Source organism: Lithobates pipiens, unplaced genomic scaffold (genome assembly GCF_037356315.1).
Source record: "Lithobates pipiens isolate NorthernLeopardFrog02 unplaced genomic scaffold, aLitPip1_a1.2 Scaffold_18, whole genome shotgun sequence".
In the NCBI taxonomy this organism is placed as follows: domain Eukaryota; kingdom Metazoa; phylum Chordata; class Amphibia; order Anura; family Ranidae; genus Lithobates; species Lithobates pipiens.
In genome coordinates this window covers 541614407-541634370 of record NW_027507758.1, presented here as the reverse complement: position 1 = coordinate 541634370, position 19964 = coordinate 541614407, and the positions used below count along the sequence as shown (strand labels likewise).

At 45.2% G+C, this 19964-nt stretch overlaps 1 protein-coding gene across 5 annotated transcripts in view; it reads right to left on the bottom strand.

Moving 5' to 3' along the window:
* LOC143988917 (b(0,+)-type amino acid transporter 1-like) overlaps nt 1–19964 on the bottom strand; it is a 401901-nt gene that overhangs the window by 237388 nt on the left and 144549 nt on the right. For all 5 annotated transcript variants that reach the window (XM_077488835.1, XM_077488836.1, XM_077488837.1 and 2 more), the window contains one exon: nt 9463–9562. The gene's annotated coding sequence lies outside the window, so the exon portion shown is untranslated. The remainder of the gene's footprint in view (nt 1–9462; nt 9563–19964) is intronic.

Below are 19964 nucleotides of genomic sequence, written 5' to 3'. Positions count from 1 at the left end.
CATACATCGAAATGTGCACTAAAATACTCAGCAACACTGACTGGTACCGTTGTGTCCCTGCCAACATTGTGAAGAAGTACACCCTTGAGTTTTATGCTATCATTGATTCGGCCTTCTCTAATCAAATTATCACCCAACAAACTTGGGAATTTGTTCAAAATAAATTTCCACGTGTTCCCGTATTTTATGCTTTGCCAAAAATTCACAAGAATGCAAACAACCCCCCTGGTAGGCCAATTATCTCAGGCGTTGGCTGTCAGTGACAACACTAGCAAAGTTTCCTCCTTGCCTTCCTTTGTTAAGGATACTCTTTAGTTTCTTCAAGTCATTGATTCCTTAATCATTCTGGACCACGCCATCTTTGTAGCAGTGGATGCAGAATTCCTTTACAACTCGATCCCTCACGATAAAAGGGGATAGCAGTTGTTCAACACTTTCTATCCAAGAACCCCGAGATCGACCCGAGATACGGGGAGTTTATCATGTCAATTTTAGATTTCATTTTACAACACAATGTATTCACCTTCAACGGCTCCTACTTCCTCTAGGTGCAGGGGGTAGCGATGGGGACCTGCTATGCCCCATCCTACGCCAACCTGTACCTGGGGGAGTGGGAGGCAATGGTTCTGGATGATGAGGACTTGTCGATGTACTCGGACCACATTCTTTGTTGGTACCGGTACATCAACGACATCTTCATCATCTGGGACGGCCCCCATGACCCGTTAGAACAGTGGCTCCTGAGAATTAACAAGAATAACTTTAATCTACATTTTACTATGAACTCTGATCTTGATCGCATCACCTTCCTTGATGTGGAGATTTACAGGGGTGAATCTGGCAAAGTGTTAAGTAAACTATTTAGGAAGCCAACTGCAGGCAACTCTATTCTCTACGTGTCAAGCTTTCATCCCAAACCCCTAATAAATTCCATCCCGTACAGCCAGTACCTTCGAGTTAGGTGTAATTGCTCGGATGAGGTCGTGTTTCGGGAGGAGGCCAATCAGCTCCGCAAGAGATTGCTTTTGCGGGGCTATTCCCATACCTCCCTGAAGCGCGCCTTCAAACGAGCTTGCCTTCACAATAGAATCGACCTTATACATCGCAAAAAATCTAAAAAGGAAACTGAGGATATCAGAATTATAACTAAATTTAGCAACCAACAAGAGCAGGTTAAGAAAATGATTGAAAAATGCTGGCACATTCTTACATGCGATCCGTCTCTAGGCAAATTTGTGACATCAAAACCCTCCTTTACTTTCAAACAAGCCACATCCATTGGTGACACCCTTGTGAAAAGTGAATTTCGAGACGCTACAAGTTTTACACACTGCAAATACAAAGGCACTTTTACATGCGGTAAATGTCATAACTGCAAATTTATGTTGACACAAAAAAATCCACTTTTGCCCAATGGCAAAATCTTTCACCCAAAACACTTTGCCAACTGCCACACATTCAGAGTAATTTATTTGCTCCTGTGTGAGTGCAGTTGTTTTTACGTTGGCAAAACCAAACAGGAATTTTGGAAACGTGCATATAGGCATATTACTAGTATGCGCACCTGTGATCCGGACCTCCCCCTAGGCCGCCACACCACCTTAGTCCATGGGGGAAACTCCCCAAAATCAAATTCCTCATCTTGGACAGAATTCACCCAAACCACAGGGGGGGAGATTGGAACAAAATTCTCCTGCAGATGGATTCACTCCTTGAAAGCTACTCAGTCTCCGGGTCTTAACGACACTATTTGGTTCAAACCGTTTTTGGAAGGGTTCGTCTCAGGGGGTAGGAAACAATAGGGAATTAGCTACTTATACTTATGATATTTATACCACTATCTTTTTTTGTCATCTTTTGCGCTTTTTACATATAAGTCATCCAATATGTACTATTATTTATTTTGATGGCGTTATTGCTAAATGAACTGTTGTATGATTGTGTTATTGTTAAACTAAGCAGTAGAGTTATATTGCACTATAATAATTGATTATCGTTCTATTTTGCCAGTGTTTGAAGCTAATTATTTTATTCTGTACCTTTAAGGGCGAGGGAGGCCTTCAGCATTTTGTGCAACTCTATTACATGACCATTTTTTATTTCATTATTTGTCACCCCCAAATCCATGGTATTCCCATGGCTTATATGGATTCTTTTGTCAGTTTATATGTGGATTACATCTGGGCGCTTACATCTCCCGCTCTAATATCTTGTCCTCCGTTATTCAACAGATTCCATGTTAATGTTGTATCTACACCCCTGAAGAAGGATATGCTTTATTAAGCTCCGAAGCGCGTAGGGTGGCTATACCTACATGGATTATATTATAAACCTATGTGGTGCACATTGTTATTAACAGTGTCTTTATAATTGTACCCAGAGATATTTTTTTTATGTATATTGTATATTACTTCCTTGTTTGTTTTATGTAATAAAATATTTTTCATTGTTTTTCAATCAAGTTGTACGTGCCTTTAAAATCCTCCCCCAGGGGATTCCTTTTTATAATACATTTTAGTGTGTCTTTTCACACTGGGGCGGTGCGCTTGGGGGACGTTAGGAAAAGTCCTGCAAGCAGCATCTTTAGAGCGGATTGGGAGTGCTGTATACAAAGCTTCCAAAACACCCTGCCCATTGAAATGAATTGGCAGCGCTTCCAAAGAGCCTGAAAAGTACTTCGGAAGCGCCACAACATGGGTACGTTTAACCCCCTCTTCAGCCGCTAGCGGGGGTTAAAAGTGCCCAGCTAGTGGGGGTTAAACACCCTGATTAAACATCACTAAAGTGCAGCTAAAATGCTCACTGCTTTAGCGCTAATGCGGCCACGGCTCAGCGTGAAAGGGGTCCTAATGCTGTATGGTGCCCAAGTAAATGAGCCCTTATTGTTGAACTGTAGGCCACATTTTTTTTCTTTTTAATAGAGCAAGGGAGGGTTACAACCACCCGTCAGTTTTCTTTCCACATCTGTGGCTCGTTGTTCAGACTTCCTTTCACATCCTATCCCATGCCAAATACAGGAATTGAGAGGAAATCCCTTCTGAGTAAGGGAATCCCTGGGTGTCACCAGAACTAGTGCCGATAATCCTGTTTCGGCGTCAACCCAAAATTAGTGATTTCCTTTTACCTTCACTTTCGATGATAATGGTTAAAAATGAAAGTAGAGGGTGAGTCTCCCTAACGGGGTCACAGATCTGATCCCTCTCCACCAGGGCTGGACTGGGACAGAAATTTGGCCCTGGACTTCATCCAGACCGGCCCACTTACATTTTGAGTGTCCCATCAGCACTCCCTAACATCAGTGTGTCCCATCAGCACCCCCTTACAACAGAGTGTCCCATCATCACCCATTACATCAGAGTGCCCCATCACCAGCCCCCTTACATGAGAGTGTCCCATCAGCACTCCCTAACATCAGAGAGTCCCATCAGCGCCCCCTAACATCAGTGTGTCCCATCAGCACCCCCTTACAACAGAGTGTCCCATCATCACCCCTTACATCAGAGTGTCTCATCACCAGCCCCCTTACATAAGAGTGTCCCATCAGTACTCCCTAACATCAGAGAGTCCCATCAGCGCCCCCTAACATCAGAGAGTCCCATCAGCACCCCCTTACATCAGAGTGTCCCATCACCAGCCCCCTTACATCAGAGTGTCCCATCAGCACTCCCTAACATCAGAGAGTCCCATCAGCACTCCCTAACATCAGAGTGTCCCATCAGCACCCCCTAACATCAGAGTGTCCCATCAGCACCCCCTTACATCAAAGTGTCCCATCACCAGCCCCCTTATATCAGAGTGTCCCATCAGCACTCCCTAATATCAGAGAATCCCATCAGCACTCCCTAACATCAGAGTGTCCCATCAGCACCCCCTAACATCAGAGAGTCCCATCAGCACCCCCTTACATCAGAGTGTCCCATCACCAGCCCCCTTACATCAGAGTGTCCCATTACCAGCCCCCTTACATCAGAGTGTCCCATTACCAGCCCCCTTACATCAGAGTGTCCCATTACCAGCACCTCCGTACATCAGAATGTCCCATCAGCAGCCCCCTTACATCAGAGTGTTCCATCAGCACCCCCTTACATCAGAGTGTCCCATTACCAGCCCCCTTACATCAGAGTGTCCCATCAGCACACCCTAACATCAGAGAGTCCCATCAGCACCCCCTTACATCAGAGTGTCCCATTACCAGCCCCCTTACATCAGAGTGTCCCATTACCAGCCCCCTTACATCAGAGTGTCCCATCAGCACACCCTAACATCAGAGAGTCCCATCAGCACCCCCTTACATCAGAGTGTCCCATCACCAGCCCCCTTACATAAGAGTGTCCCATCAGCACTCCCTAACATCAGAGTGTCCCATCAGCGCCCCCTAACATCAGTGTGTCCCATCAGCACCCCCTTACAACAGAGTGTCCCATCATCACCCCTTACATCAGAGTGTCCCATCACCAGCCCCCTTACATAAGAGTGTCCCATCAGTACTCCCTAACATCAGAGAGTCCCATCAGCGCCCCCTAACATCAGAGAGTCCCATCAGCACCCCCTTACATCAGAGTGTCCCATCACCAGCCCCCTTACATCAGAGTGTCCCATCAGCACTCCCTAACATCAGAGTCCCATCAGCACTCCCTAACATCAGAGTGTCCCATCAGCACCCCCTAACATCAGAGAGTCCCATCAGCACCCCCTTACATCAGAGTGTCCCATCACCAGCCCCCTTACATCAGAGTGTCCCATTACCAGCCCCCTTACATCAGAGTGTCCCATTACCAGCCCCCTTACATCAGAGTGTCCCATTACCAGCACCTCCGTACATCAGAGTGTCTCATCAGCAGCCCCCTTACATCAGAGTGTCCCATCAGCACCCCCTTACATCAGAGTGTCCCATTACCAGCCCCCTTACATCAGAGTGTCCCATTACCAGCCCCCTTACATCAGAGTGTCCCATTACCAGCCCCCTTACATAAGAGTGTCCCATCAGCAGCCCCCTTACATCAGAGTGTCCCATCAGCAGCCCCCTTACATCAGAGTGTCCCATCAGCAGCCCCCTTACATAAGAGTGTCCCATCAGCACTCCCTAACATCAGAGAGTCCCATCAGCACCCCCTTACATCAGAGTGTCCCATCACCAGCCCCCTTACATCAGAGAGTCCCATCAGCACCCCCTTAAATCAGAGAGTCCCATCAGCACCCCCTTACATCAGAGAGTCCCATCAGCACCAACTTACATCAGAGTGTCCCATCAGCACCCCCTTACATCAGAGTGTTCCATTACCAGTCCCCTTACATCAGAGTGTCCCATTACCAGCCCCATTACATCAGTGTCCCATCAGCACACCCTAACATCAGAGTGTCCCATCAGCACCCCCTAACATCAGAGAGTCCCATCAGCACCCCTTACATCAGAGTGTCCCATCACCAGCCCCCTTACATCAGAGTGTCCCATCAGCACTCCCTAACATCAGAGAGTCCCATCAGCACCCCCTTACATCAGAGAGTCCCATCAGCACCCCCTTACATCAGAGTGTCCCATCAGCACCCCCTTACATCAGAGTGTCCCATCAGCACCCCCTTACATCAGAGTGTCCCATTACCAGCCCCCTTACATCAGAGTGTCCCATTACCAGCCCCCTTACATCAGAGTGTCCCATCAGCACACCCTAACATCAGAGTGTCCCATCAGCAGCCCCCTTACATCAGAGTGTCCCATCAGCACCCCCTTACATCAGAGTGTCCCATTACCAGCCCCCTTACATCAGAGTGTCCCATTACCAGCCCCCTTACATCAGAGTGTCCCATTACCAGCACCTCCATACATCAGAGTGTCCTATCAGCAGCCCCCTTACATCAGAGTGTCCCATCAGCAGCCCCCTTACATCAGAGTGTCCCATCAGCAGCCCCTTACATCAGAGTGTCCCATCAGCAGCCCCCTTACATCAGAGTGTCCCATCACCAGCCCCCTTACATCAGAGTGGCCCATCACCAGCCCCCTTACATCAGAGTGGCCCATCAGCACTCCCTAACATCAGAGTGTCCCATCAGCACCCCCTTACATCAGAGTGTCCCATCAGCACCCCCTAACATCAGAGAGTCCCATCACCAGCCCCCTTACATAAGAGTGTCCCATTACCAGCCCCCTTACATCAGAGTGTCCCATTAACAGCACCTCCATACATCAGAGTGTCCCATCAGCAGACCCCTTACATCAGAGTGTCCCATCAGCAGCCCCCTTACATCAGAGTGTCCCATCACCAGCCCCCTTACATCAGAGTGTCCCATCAGCACTCCCTAACATCAGAGAGTCCCATCAGCACCCCCTTACATCAGAGAGTCCCATCAGCACCCCCTTACATCAGAGTGTCCCATCAGCACCCCCTTACATCAGAGTGTCCCATCAGCACCCCCTTACATCAGAGTGTCCCATTACCAGCCCCCTTACATCAGAGTGTCCCATCAGCACACCCTAACATCAGAGTGTCCCATCAGCAGCCCCCTTACATCAGAGTGTTCCATCAGCACCCCCTTACATCAGAGTGTCCCATTACCAGCCCCCTTACATCAGAGTGTCCCATTACCAGCCCCCTTACATCAGAGTTTCCCATTACCAGCACCTCCATACATCAGAGTGTCCCATCAGCAGCCCCCTTACATCAGAGTGTCCCATCAGCAGCCCCCTTACATCAGAGTGTCCCATCAGCAGCCCCTTACATCAGAGTGTCCCATCAGCACCCCCCTTACATCAGAGTGTCCCATCAGCAGCCCCCTTACATCAGAGTGTCCCATCACCAGCCCCCTTACATCAGAGTGGCCCACTGAGCCATCGGCCCACCGGGAAACTCCCAGTAGTCCCGATGGCCGGTACATGCCTGCTCTCCACACTATCCAAAAAAAAAAAAAAAGTCTTTAATTATACATCAAGGCTGCATTCACACCTGAGCAGAGCGTATTTTTGCCAGAGATTTGCCAGTGAATTTTTGGTATGTTTTAACGCATATATACACGTTTTTGAAGCATTTTTTATATGTATTATAAGCTTCAGGAGGAGGAGAAGGAGCCTAGTTGTTAGGCAGAGAAATGCTTGAAAAATGCACATAAATACTTGTGCAGCGCATATTCAGACACACCCATTGAATTTGAATAGGATAAATCTGCATGAATCTACGTAATCAGATTTGATTGGGGCCTTAATAAAGAATACATAAAAAAGAAAGAACACAGAAAACTATTTGTTGCTCAGACTTCCTGCTTAAAGGACAACTTTAGAACCATCTCATTAATTGCAGTCTTCCTAGTAAATTTCCATTCTTCCGACTTCCATGGTCCTCATTGGTAAGTCCTGATTGGCACTACAGAGCCTTTGCAAGGAAAGTGTCTCATCCAGGTCCTCTTCCTACCATGCATGCACCCAGGGGCCCTATTCATTACTATGGATGATTCCTACCAGGGTGGATTTGAATTCACTGTGGCCGTCATTCGGCCATAGCACGGATGTCAAGTGGTTAAACAGCAACTGTCATCTCTGTCCCGCAGTGGCTCCTCCTCTGACCCGCTGTTGACTCACCGACAGTCCCATTCACTTTAATGGGACAGCTGGTGATGTGGCAGTGACACAACAAGGTGAGGGACGTGGTGGCAGCAGGTGAGTGGATGCCCGCTAACAAGTGCTTCCATGATGGATCTGAAGTGACAGGTGCTCTTTAAACGTAAGGACTTATTGGTAGTTAGAATCTTTAATATTTGCAAACAAAATGAAGGTTTCTTATTTAGAATAATAAGCTGTCAGGTTAGTAAAACAGCGATATCTGAGCCTATTCAATCATACAGTTTGTAGTGTACATAGATTTGCAAAATAATGGGATAAAGGAATATTCCTGAATTTTGTTTTATCGCCTGGTTACTGTGAATACATCAATGCAGTGCCTGTTATCTCAGCTTGCAGAGCTTGGATTCATTGAATGAGTTTATCAAAAAATGTAAATATTGCAGAATATACAGCCTCATGTTACATAACTAAGCTCCATTTCATGCTGAATAAACTAAATTATTAATGCATCCTAAATAGAAATTTATCTTTAGATAGATTTTTACCCCAAAAGCATTTTATTAAAAAAATTGATAAAAAAAAATCAAAAAAAAAATCAGATAAAAAAATAAAATCATTTATTTATATCCACCCTGATTCCTACTCTGCTGGGTGACTGGTGGCTACCAAGAGTACTGTACAGATCATCTATAGGAATTAATGGAGTGATGACACGTATGCTCGTTAGGGAGAGAGAACCCAGTCAGAATGTTTTCTTTGTAAAAGCTATGAATGAAACTATGACTGAAATAAAAAATGCTATACATGATGCCGTCTATTTCCAGAATTAACAGCATTTGTTTCTGAGTTCCCAGAATAAACTGTGTGTAAAGGCATTGGGGCGCCTGCCTTTACACACACACGACATTTAATGACATCCCAGTCTTAGTCCGTAGGGTTCAGTATTGCATTGCCCACCCTTTGCAGCTATAACAGCTTCAAGTCTTCTGGGAAGGCTGAGCACAAGGTTTAGAAGTGTGTCTATGGGAATGTTTGACCATTTTTCCAGAAGAGCATTTGTGAGGTCAGGCACTGATGTTGGATGAGAAGGCCTGGCTCGCAGTCTCCACTCTAATTCATCCCAAAGGTGTTCTATCAGGTTGAGGTCAGGACTCTGTGCAGGCCAGTCAAGTTTGTGCACTGGTGCACAGACAAGTTGGACCAGGAAAGGGCCATCCTCAAACTGTTCCCACAAAGCTGGGAGCAGAAATTGTCCAAAATGTCTTGGTATGCTCACGCCTTAAGAGATTCCTTCACTGGAACTAAGAGGCCAATCCCAACTCCTGAAAAACAACCCCACACCATAACCCCCACCTCTACCAAATGATTTGGACCAGTGCAAAAAGCAAGGTCCATAAAGACATGCATGAGTGAGTTTGGGGTGGAGGAACTTGACTGGACTACACAGAGTCCTGACCTCAACCCGATAGAACACCTTTGGGATATATTAGAGGTGAGACTGCACTCCAGGCCTTCTCGTCCAACATCAGTGCCTGACCTCACAAACGCACTTCTGGAAGAATGGTCCAACATTTCCATAGACACACACCTAAACCTTGTGGACAGCCTTCCCAGAAGAGTTGAAGCTGTTATAACTGCAAAGGGTGGGCCAACCCAATACTGAACCCTGCAGACTAAGGCTGGATTCACACCTATACAGTTTTAGTGCTTTTTGCATTTTGCAGATTTGCCCTAGAGTCCAAATAACATGGTTTCCTATGGAACACGATCTGTAGTGCAAATCAGCAAAATGCAAAAAGCACATAAAAATGCGTAGGTGTGAATCCAGCCTTAGACTGGGAGGCCATTAAAGTTGATGTGCGGTAACATTTTCGGTAGTATCAATGACTATGGTTGTTGTATTTTGCTCCTACCTTAAATGGACTTCCGTCGTGTACATTTTGCTTTTGTTCATGTACGTTCACGTTACGCTTTTTACCTTTGTTGAAAATCAATGACGACTAATAAAAATTGCTATTTGAAAAAACAAAACAAAAAAAAAACAAGTTAATGTGCGTGTAAAGGCAGCTGTCACAATACTTTTGACAATATATTGTATTTCTGTTACCTGTTGATCCTGTCAATTGATCATATATTTTTCTACTTCCTATAACGTGACAACTCTGCAGTGAGATCATGTACTATATATATTGTACAAGATCTCATATATATATATAAATATATATAATAATATGTATTATAATAATAATTATAATAATAATAATAATAATAATGTACCATCACCCTGTAAGACAGAAGAGTCTAATGCCCGTACACATGGGCTGAATGGTGGGCAGCATCGCTTGGTCCACTAGAAACCGCCAGACGCTCTGCCCGTGTGCTGCAGCCAACAGAAGGCGGCCAGCTTCTATTAAAGGGACATGGCAGTCCCCCCTGTCAGAACACAATAGCACAGTAGGGGAGATAGCTGTACTAACATCTCTTAGTTAGTACATCGGCTCCTCTGGAGCTGTCAGTTTTTTTTTGTTCAGCCCTGAAAGAAAAAATGAGTAGTGTGTTCTAGACTTTAGATGGACATGTTGTTTTGAGTTGATGGGGACTATTTCCCCCTGCTTGCAATGCAAATTTACACTTTGAATTTAGGGGACTGTAAACACACACACCTGAGCAGCGTTACTACCTGCAAAGGCAATGGATTGGGGTGTACATATGGCCACAATGCTTTCCACTGCGGCGCAACCAAATTTATCCGCACTGTCGCTCATGGCGGCCAACAGCGACTGACAGATGAGACTCAATCAACTGAATGGGGTGGTGGGGTTTTTAGGGGGTAAAACAGGCAACATAATGCCTCCTCAACACCTGTTAAACACCCTCCAAAGATCAATCCAATACTGATCGCTCTTCAGAGAGCAACACGAGTGTAAACAAGCCAGGATTCTGCCAATTCAGATCTGTGCAGTGCCTTGACACGCATTGGCTGAAAACATTCCGAGTTTTCAATCCACTGATGCTTTTCATGAGCTTTTCATGGGAGTTTCAGCACACGTCAACGCATGACAAACATACCTGTCCAAGGTAATAACAAAAGAACACAGGAAACAACAGACACGCAAATGTGAAGTCAGCCTAAGCGATACTCAAATTAAAACTGGAACTGAAGTCTAAAGTGGAGCTCAGCCCAAAAGTGGAAGCTCTGCTTGTTCACACCATAACTTTTGCGCAAACCAATTAGTTAACACTTATTGTGATTTTCTTTATCAAAAATATGTAAAAGAATACATATTGGCCTAAACTGAGGAAAAAAAATATTTTTTATATTATAACAAAATGTAAAATATAATGCTTTTTTTTCAAAATTGTTGCTCTTTTTTTGTTTATAGCGCAAAAAATAAAAACCACAGAGGTGATCAAATACCACCAAAAGAAATCTCTATTTGTGGGGAAAAAAGGACGTCAATTTTGTTTGGGAGCCATGTCGCACGACCGCACAATTGTCAGTTAAAGAGACGCAGTGTCGAATCGCAAAAAGTGGTCTGGGGCTTAAGTGGTTAACATTCATGAGCTACACTATTTGTAGCTCCTGACTAGGGTTGTCAAACGCCAGTAAATTTACTGACAGTTTGTAAAAATCTGTGATTTTTTTATAACTACCAGTAACGGCTCTTTCACACGGAAAGGATCCGCGCTGATCTGCCCCGTGGACATCCGCTTGCTCAGCGGGGATCGCTCTGTCGATCCCCACTGAGCAGGCAGAGGACAGGTTTGTCTCTGCACACCGTGCAGGGACGGACCTGTCCGAGCACCGCTCTCCCCTATAGGGGATCGGATGAGGACGGACCGCAGAGTCCATCGTCACCCGATCCGATCCTCAGACTTTTTCGGATCGGAGCGGGTCGGACGTCAGCGGACATGTCACCGCTGACATCCGACGCTCCATAGACCTCTATGGAGCATCCGTTCAGGTCCACCTGAAAAAAGGCGGACTTGAGCGTATCAGTCGCGTGAAAGAGGCCTATATATCAGGGGCTGATATTTTCATGCTGTGTTGACTTTATAAGTGTAAATCAAACAAATGACTTTGGTATAGGTATTGTCAGTGTTTTCATATATGTTTATACTGTTCAAATATGCACTGTTTTAGTTTTCAATAGGAGTTCTGTAATTTCTTATGCCAGTAAAAAATGTGCTCCGCCAGTAAATTTTCCATGTTTTGTCAGTAAAAAATACTGTAGGAGGATGGCAACCCTGTTCCTGACTTTTCATTTTTTTTTATTTATACAGGCTGGAACTTCTCTTTTAAAAAAAATAAGAGCAGGCAGAAATTTTATTGTAGACACAATGAGGTTGATTTATTAACGGCAAATATACTGTGCCCTGCAAGTCCACTTGTTCTAGATTTAAGGGGAAGCTCTGAAATGAGAGGAAGCTCTGCTGTTTTCCTTCATTTAGTCTCTTTTTGTATATAGTGCAAAAAAATGTAAAACTGCAGAGTTGATCAAATCCCACCAAAAGAAAGCTCTATTTATGTGGCAAAAAAAGACATACATTTTATTTGCATACAGCGTTGCATGACCACGCAATTGTCAGTTAAAATAAGTAGTGCAGTGCCGTATTGCAAAACATGATCTGGTCATGAAGGGGAGTAAATCATAGATTCCAGAGGGCATGTGGTTAATAAATATAAATATATATATGTAAAAAAAGGTATGTAGCGCTGCCTTTTAAAATACACCACCTATTATGTGACACAAATCAATAACTGTAATAAATACGTACATAAATTCAAGCTCCATCAGAGTGCGAGGTTCAGGCTCCATCAGAGTGCGAGGTTCAGGCTCCATCAGAGTGCGAGGTTCAGGCTCCATCAGAGTGCGAGGTTCAGGCTCCATCAGAGTGCGAAGTTCAGGCTCCATCAGAGTGCGAAGTTCAGGCTCCATCAGAGTGCAAAGTTCAGGCTCCATCAGAGTGCGAAGTTCAGGCTCCATCAGAGTGCGAGATTCAGGCTCCATCAGAGTGCGAGATTCAGGCTCCAGGAGATTGGGCCGATCAGGTTTCAGAAGAATGGGAGATTCAGGCTTCAGGGGATTGGGCCGATCAGGTTCCAGACGATTGGGAGATTTAGGCTCCAGAAGAGTGGGCTTCTCTGGCTCTAGAAGAATGGGCTAGTTTGGCTCCAGAAGAATGGGCCTTTTCAGGCTCCAGGAGAATGTGACACCCCCGTTCAGGCTCCATCAGAGTGTTACACCCCCTTTCAGGCTCCATCAGAGTGTGACACCCCCGTTCAGGCTCCATCAGCGTGTGACACCCCCGTTCAGGCTCCATCAGCGCGTGTCATCCCCGTTCAGGCTCCATCAGAGTGTGACACCCCCTTTCAGGCTCCATCAGAGTGTGACACCCCCTTTCAGGCTCCATCAGAGTGTGACACCCCCTTTCAGGCTCCATCAGCGTGTGACACCCCCTTTCAGGCTCCATCAGAGTGTGACACCCCCGTTCAGACTCCATCAGCATGTGACACCCCCGTTCAGGCTCCATCAGCGTGTGACACCCCCGTTCAGGCTCCATCAGCACGTGTCACCCCCGTTCAGGCTCCATCAGAGTGTGACACCCCCGTTCAGGCTCCATCAGAGTGTGACACCCCCGTTCAGACTCCATCAGAGCGGGCGGTTCAGGCTCCATCAGACTGTGCCGTTCAGGATCCATCAGAGCGGGTCGTTCAGGCTCCATCAGACTGTGCCATTCAGGCTCCATCAGAGCGGGCCGTTCAGGCTCCATCAGACTGTGCCGTTCAGGATCCATCAGAGAGGGCTGTTCAGGCTCCATCAGAGCGGGCCGTTCAGGCTCTAGAAGAATGGGCCAGTTTGGCTCCAGAAGAATGGGCCTTTTCAGGCTCCAGGAGAGTGTGACACCCCCGTTCTGGCTCCATCAAAGTGGGCCGTTCAGGCTCCAGGAGTGACACAGGGTTTTTTTGCAGGCGGGAGGCTGATACTTTTTAGGTGTGTGTTGGACTGGCTATAAGGGGAGGTTGGAGGCCAGTTTTTTTTTATTTTCTGGTACTATCAAACCAGCAATAAAACAGTGGCTGGAATAATATGAAATTTTTTCACAATAAGTGGAAATAATCTTTTTGAGTGCTAGAGACTTTCTAAACCTAACACCAGTATCACTGCGAGCACCTAAGACTTAGAGGGTTAACAGGCATATACCCTGGAAACATTACATTAGAGGGACACAGAAATCCCAATCATACGAGGTCTCACTGTGACCAAGCACAAGCCACAAGGAAGATCCAATGGGATCCCTGGGAGCTCTATGTAGCTTCACTTATGAATGCAAATATATAACAAAAACCTCTGTTTTTAAAAAAAAATTGTAACTAGTTTAGACACTCTATTTATTTCTTCCTATATATTTCTCAATTTAGAAACATTATAGTTAGGGACCGCACTTTGCAGAGGGGCCTTGACGTGGCAGTGCGGCTTCACATATATTTGCATCCAATGTAAATTGCAGAAACAGTTTAGCCTTTTTTTCGTTATATTATGCTGGCTAGCTGGTAAGTATGCTGGGGAAATTTGTGTTTTGGATGGTTCTGTGAACTGCCATGCTTTAGTGCAAAATCACACCATTGTGTTGTGGTAAATGTGCATTACCCCAACCTATGTTTTTTTAATTCACGTTACAAGCATCAGTGTGGTGCAGTGCCATCCATCGTCAATGGTACCCCAACACATTGACCAAATGCACTTCCAACACACATGCAGTACAATTCAACACAATGCAGTTCAACGCACTACCATGCATTGTGGTGCATCATGGCAGAAGAAATTATGTATATACTTTATTGTTATATTGTGAAAAACATTTAATAAAATGAAATAAAAATAAATAGTGTGTGTAAGAATTTTTTTTTCTTTTATTCGTTCTAAACACAATGCACCGGAACACAGGTCTGATTCCAACCTCCATCTAGTCAGAGCAGGTGCAACTCCGATGACTGTTAAGCCAGCCATAGATGGTTAGATTTTCAACCTGTGGTTGCAGGAAAGAAAATAGGTGCATTCCCCCATCAACACTGATGTTGATGGGGGAATCCATCCCGTGGAGCTATTGTGTTCTCCTCATGGGGAGAGCCACAGTGATTATTGCTTAACCTCTAGCAATGATCTCATGAAAAATCAAACAGGCTAGTTGTACACAAGTGGATTGATCAATAAGCTTGGGTGCAATCAGCCTGCCCATACATGGTTTGAATCTCGGACAGTTCAGTAGGAACCGCTTCACCTTAAACTCAAGAGAGAGTCCTCTACGCTTTGTTTTTAAGGGCCTGATCGAACCCAGGGGTAGGCGGGTGTAAATGGACACAAGTCTGTGTACAGCTGCTTGTCCATAGGGATGAATGGACCTTCCAATCAAGTCAGCCGTAAAAACTGATAGGTGGACCTGATTGGAATGCCCATCTGAAAATGTTTTATAATAGACTTCCCTTTTCCCTTCCTCCTTTCATGAGTGTACCATTGCCATATCCGGTGTGCCACCTGATCTGTGGGCCCATGACACACGGTGCTAGATGTCATCCCTGGGCCAAAAATACACAGTGTGGGATGCCATTTGTGCACAGGGGCCTGTTATACCTGGAATAACAGCACAGGGTATCTATAGAGGCAAACTAAAGCCAGTCATACATGGATTCAAGCTCAGCAAGGATCAGGATCAGTGCAGCTACAACAATGGTCTTGGTATTATCCTTTTTCTCTGAGTGTTTCGCTATTTGGGGAAAAATGGTCCAATTGGCTCTACAGCCTCTCGGTCATTTTTACAGATGGAGCAAGGGGGACCCCCTCCACCTTTACCGGGCTCTCCTGTCCCATCGGGGAGCCCGCTACCAATATAACGGCTCTAATCGCAATCACTGTGAAAGAGTTTCTTCCCCTCTTCTGTTACATTACTTTTGTTTTGATTAGAAGCCATTACTGGTTTGTACAGCATCTGATCAAACTGATCTTGCTTTGATCACATGCTTTGGAGGCAAAAGGAGAGATATGGGCTTAAAAACTGGATATGTCACAGACCATGAATGTTGTTAATCCCTTGTGATAGCAATAAAGTTCATCCAAAAAAAAAAAAAAAAATATGTAAGCGCCCCATACACCCATGCTCATGCACAAATGTAAACGTGCATGTAGGTCCTGCATACTTATGTAAATAGTGGTCGCACCACACAAGGCATACCTTGAAGCTTGTGGGCCCCGATGCAAAAGTTGGCCTGGACCCCCGTATTACCACCCACCACTTCAACCGTGCATGCAGAAACACCCACTACATGCCAAGATACCCAAAGTGGCTTAAGAGTTTTGAGTTCCTCTTTACATGAGAGGACAGTGATTACCGTTGGAGAATCAGAGGAGAGGGACCCCTGGCAGGTCACTTGACATTGCTCCTTTCCCATCTCAGCACTGTATACAGTTCCTCGGCCCCCACACTACACAGGTCTTTCACACTGAGGTGCTGGGTATTGATATGTAAGTAAAGGTGGCATTCATATGTAGATCATGCCCCCCTGCAGTGAGGAGATGATGTGCTGTAACCTCTAGCAACCAGTGAGCAGTAATACTATAAAGTAATTTCTAGCAACCGATTAAGAAGCAGAAATCATTTGCTGTAACTTCTAGCAACTAATCAGTGACTCGTAGTGTGCTGTAACCTCTAGCAACCAGTCAGTAAGCAGTAATGATATGCTGTAACCACTGGCAACGAATCTCAATTGCTGCCTGATCTGATACATTAAACTGATTTTAAGTCTAGCTGCTATTTATTGCCTGTCTCAGAGCAGATGGAGAGTGAAATTGTATGGGGGGGCAAGAAAATTTTTGCCCAGGGTCCAATGAATATTAAAGACAGCCCTGCTCGTGTATTCCACAGAATAAAACGCTGCCTATTTTTAGCTGTAGTAATGATAAAAAAAGATCGGGGTATAGTGAAAGGACAACTACGCTAAGCAATTTAAATGAGACTGCAAATTTCCTCCAGATAAATATATGAAATCACAGAAGCTTCCTCCTGCTAAATCTTTGCTTTTAGATATACTGTATGTCTTATTTCATCATTTTATAGTATTATCCTTATGTGTGATTTTGTCTATAGTAACAGCTCTGATTCTGGTGTTTTGTGGCTACAGCTTAACCTACAGAGGAATTGCAATTGTGGGGCTATCACATAGTTACATTGGTCCAGCTTAGACCAACATAACTATGGGGGAGATTTACTAAACCTGGAGAGTGCAAAATCTGGTGCAGCTCTGCATAGAAGCCAATCAGCTTCCAGGTTTTATTGTGAAAGCTTAATTGAACAAGCTGAAGTTACAATCTGATTGGCTACCATGCACAGATGCACCAGATTATGAGTGATCCAGTTCTAGTAAACCTCCCTCATGTACACCTGGTAAAATAAGTATTGAACACATTACCTTTTTTTAGGTAAATCTATTTCTAAAAGCGCTATTCACATGAAATTTTCATCACGTCAGTAACAACCGGTGGTGGTGAGTCTATTAAGGGCAAATGGGTGCCGCTCTCTCTGTCACGCCACCCCCCTCTATGAATAATGGATACAGGCATACCCCACTTAAAAGTACGCAATGGGTTTTATTTACTAAAACTGGAAAGTCAAAAATCAGGCTCACGTCTGCATAGAAACCAATGAGCTTCTAACCTCAGCTTGTTCAATTAAGCTTTGGAAATAAAACCTGGCAGCTCATTGGTTTCTATGCTGAAGTGAGCCTGAGTTTGCACTTTCCAGCTTTAGTAAATAAACCCCATTGTGTACTTAAAAGTGGGGTATGCCTGTAGTTTCATGCATTGCATGAATCTAGCCATGGCTGCCGCTGCCACCCCCTATTCAGGCGTCTGGTCCCTTTTCAGACACAGGGTGCCTGAATTCCAGTGACGGGGTTGTTTTTTTGAAGCACCTGATTAAAGCCATAGGCTGTAATAGGCTTCAAAAAAGGTGGACTTCAAGCGCAGGGCATTGTGCTCAGAGCCCACCCAGATGTGTTAGAAAAGCAAATGAATATTTGCTTTTCTAACACCAAACTGCCTCTCTGCCAATCAGAGGGCGTGGGTCTAATACCCCTCACCTGATTGGCTAAAGGCACGGGTGCTCCTATTGGAAGCCTAGCAGAATGAGAAGAGATGCATGGAGGATACAGGATCCATCCCACAGCTCGCTGCCGTCACTGCTGCCTGACCTACCACCAAGATGGGCTAAGTGCTGGGCAGACAGCAGGCAGGCAGGGGGCACAGTGTCTGCATTTGTTGGGCACAAGTGGCTGCATAGGATGGGGCTCAAGTGGCTGCATTTAATTATGTATAGCTTTACTTTCTTCAAGAAGAAAGTAAAACTATACATATATGTAACATACCCCCCTATAAATTGAAAAAAACCTGAATGTATTCCCTCATACACAGTACTATTCTACTGTATATGCAAGGAGACTTCAGGTCTTAATCTCGGTACTACTGCTACTGCTACTACTAATGTAGCTTCAGCAGATATGTGAAAAATATATAAACTGTAAACTAATAAGGTGCATAAGTGCAACAAAAGTGCTATAAAGTGCAAAACAGTGTGAAAGGGTTTGTACAGGTAAAACCTACAGGCAACAATCCAAACCCTAATACATAAATGAAGTGTACAGTCCAAAAAACACAAAATATATAAGGATATTTGTAAACTGTGCGGATGGCCGCGATAAGTTATATGTATACTCAGTAGTCCTAAGCCAGACCCCCGAAGTCAGAAGAAGACTCCAGGACGGCGGCGGCAACAAAGGAGAAAGCCGGGCTCCTTTGCTAGTAAAAGAGCAGAAGATAGCGGAATAGTCCGGCGAGAAGCTATTTTTTGGGCGTAGGGCTTCCCCTTTAAATCCATACCAGGGACAGGGCTAGCGAGGTGTCAATCTTGCTGAGGGAGGCGGTGACATTCACTTCATTTGCTAGTTCTGTCTACCTGGAGTCACGTTCAAAATGAACAGACTTTACTCCGTGTGTGCGCAAGTCCGTTCATTTCAAAAGTCCGGCGGGCTAGCAAACAGACGGGCGGATTGTCCATTCACAATTTTGAGTCAAAACATTTTTCTAAGTTTTTTGGGAAGAAAAAGTCCAAGGGAGCCCACACATGGGCGGAATGTCTGGCGGACCAAGTCCGCCGGATAATCTGATCGTGTGTATGTGGCATCAGGTTTACTTAAATATTCTTAGATGGTCTGTTAAAGTGTTTCTAAAGCCTAACTTTTTTTACCTTAAAAGAGAAGTTCACCTTTTTAACAAAAAATAATAAATGCATTTTTTTTGCAGGTAAAAAAAATGTGCAGTTATTATTTTTTTGTTTCTGGAGCCTCTAAAGTATGGCACTAGTGATCTGCTGATCACTGGTGCAATGCAGGTCTCCTGCAGACCTGTCAGTGTATCTCCATGCCCATACATCGTACAGGGGGGAGAGGGATACTCACTAGCTGTCAGAGCGGGGGATCGGGGGGAAGCTCGGGTCCGGTCTGTTTTTGACATGTCTCATGATATACCCTAAATATGGGTGTAACATCTTATGAAAGGTGACCTTAACCTTTAATGCATTCTATACGTTAAAGGAGAAATATAGTCAAAGCTCGTTTGGCTGTAGTGTACTTCTCTTATGGATCACAGGAGTGCAAAACCTGTTTTCAGCAGAGAACGGAGTGAAGTCTGCTCTCTGCTGACGTCACCGATATCAGTCCAGGCACCATGGAGTCTGGATTCGCCAGGTGCCTGGACTAACAGCAGGCTCAGCCTCTCAGTGAGACGCTGTGAGCTTGAGATACCTGATTCCCGCCCCTCCACAGCTCAGCACTCCAATGAGCGAGGAGGGAGAAGAGCAGAGAGATGTGAATGACAGTCTACAGCTCTCTGATCACAGAGCTCTGAACGCTGAGCGATCAACAGTGTTCGGTCGATCAGTTCACAGCGCAGAGCTGCCGCTGGACAGATGCAGCATCAAACCCATGCTGCATCCAGCTAGGTAAGTATAAATCTGCAAAAAAAATGAAAAATCCTTACTTCTCTTTTAAGGAAAAAAATGTTTAGGTATCAGATCTCCACTTAACCCCCTACACTTACCTGAGCCCTCATTTAATCCAGTGTTGTGCATGTCTGCAGCTCTTCTATCCCCTCACTTTTGGGTTCCACAGGCTTTGCTGAGGCAGCGGAAGCCATTGACTTCTGCTGCTGTCAATCAAAGCCAGTGATAAGGAAACCGGGGGGGCAAGATCAAGTCCCTCTGTCTGTGTCTATAAACGCAAGCAGCGCAGCTCAGGAACAAGCCCATAAAGCCAAGAGCCCGGCGGGGGACCCAGGGATAAAAGGTTCAGTCTGTGCAATTGAGC